The sequence below is a fragment of the Pteropus vampyrus genome, unplaced genomic scaffold (genome assembly GCF_000151845.1).
Source record: "Pteropus vampyrus isolate Shadow unplaced genomic scaffold, Pvam_2.0 Scaffold70, whole genome shotgun sequence".
In the NCBI taxonomy this organism is placed as follows: domain Eukaryota; kingdom Metazoa; phylum Chordata; class Mammalia; order Chiroptera; family Pteropodidae; genus Pteropus; species Pteropus vampyrus.
In genome coordinates, this window is record NW_011888851.1 from 3,187,157 (window position 1) to 3,189,044 (window position 1,888).

General features: G+C 40.7%; 1 pseudogene; it reads right to left on the reverse strand.

Annotated features, from left to right (window-relative positions):
- Positions 1–506: 506 nt before the first annotated feature.
- On the reverse strand, positions 507–1,794 carry LOC105293233 (annotated as a pseudogene).
- Between the last annotated feature and the right edge of the window lie 94 nt (positions 1,795–1,888).

A 1,888-nucleotide genomic window follows, 5' to 3' on the forward strand; every position in this document is an offset into this window, starting at 1 on the left:
TTTGTCCATCTGATTGATGATGCACTGGAGAGGTGAATTTAAGTCTCCCATGATTAATGTATTTGTGTTTCTTTCTCTTTATATATCCTGTAATTTTTGTTCCATGTTAATGTTGTGTTGTTTTGTGTATAGCTATACTTGTGGTATCTTTATTGGCAATCGCATAGTTTAGTATTAAGTTTTCTTCTTTGTCTTATTTAATATTGTACTCCCATCTGATATTAAGATTATGACTTCTGCTTTATGTTATTTATTTATGTTTGGTAGATCTTTAATCACCCTTTTATTTCAAGCCTTTATCTTAGGTTTTTCCTTGTATTTGGCATGGAATAGGATTTTGCTTTGTGACTAAACTTGTAAAAAAATTTCCTTTACCAAGATGATCAAGGCAATTTACATTATTAATATGACAAATGTTTGTTTGGTCCAAGTTTTGTTATTATTTTATATTGTTTCTCTCTCATTTCCCCCTATAAAGTGATTTGATGGAATAAATTAATTTCAGTTTATGCCACGGGCTTCTTTTCTTCTGTGGTGGGTTTCTTTTCTGTGGGCTTCTTCTCAGCTGCTGGTTTCCTGGTAGTGGCAGCTTCTTTTCCTGCCAAAGGCTTCTTCTGCTTCGTAATGCCAGCAGCCTTCTTTCATTTCTTTTCTACCACAGGCTTCTTGCATGGAACCCCCTTCTCATCTGATATAGACTCTAGCACTGCTGCTGCTTTATCTACCCAGAGCTTATGGTTCTTGTCCTGGCGAAGAATGGTGTTCCAGCACATGGTCTTTGCATATGGGTTTAGCTTCAACATGATTCTCAGTTTTTTCAGTGGATTCTTTTTTAGGACTCTGCGTGGTGCTCGGAGGGCTCTCTGGATCTCTGGGCTTTTCATGATTTTGCAAAGATCTGTATTGAGCATCTTGTGCATGGGAGAGTTGTAGTTACTCTTGAGGGAGGCAGCTTTACGCCAAGTGCCATACGGCTCGTGTAAGTTGCAGAAAACACTTTCAGTCCAAATGTAGAAATGACCCACGTGCCCACCAGGAGCAAGTTTCAAAAATGTTCAGTTTGCTTACATTAAGCAGGGTAATTCTAGGGATGTTTCTGAAGGCTTTGATGATGCCGTGGTCCTCATTACAGGTAATGCAAGGTCCCCTGAACTAAATACGATGACGGTTTCTCATTTTCCCCTTGCCAACTCTCATTCGCTGAGAGGCATGGCCTTTTTGATATCATTCCAGGCCTTAAGTTTCTTAAGAAGCAAAATAGCCTCCTTGGTCTTCTTGTAGCCTTCAACTTTATCTTCAACCACCAAAAGGAAGTTCAGGAACTTCCTCAATATGATGACCTTTAGACATATCCAGCACTGGAAAGGCCAAGGCAGCCAGGACAGAGCGGATAGTATATCACTTCTGTGTTGTGTTTACTCTGCGGTGCCAATGGCACCAGGTTTTGGTTGGTGCAAACATGCAGCCCCAATGGCACATACTGTCAAAAGCATCCTGGGTGGAATGATGAGTCTCATCACCTTGAACTCTGGGAATTCGAGCCATAGATCTGCCAGTACCCCATAATTCAGCCCTGGTTCGATGACCTGCTAATTCACTGATAGCATAGGGCTGTCTATTGTTTTTGCGCAAGTAGGTGTGAACAAAGTTCCCAGTATCTGGTTGAATGGGTGCCTTGAACACAGCCAGTAAAACAACATTTTTGCCAGTTGATTCCCCCTTTTCAGAGTACACCGATATCAGTGGATGAGCACACGCCATGGTGAGAAGAGATAACCATGCTCCTCTAAACCTGGTGGCTCCCACAGAAAAAAGATGTTTCTCTTTTATAACTTTTTTATAAGTCTATTACCTCATGGTCTGTTTGCTTTGTTTATTGTTGTCAGTG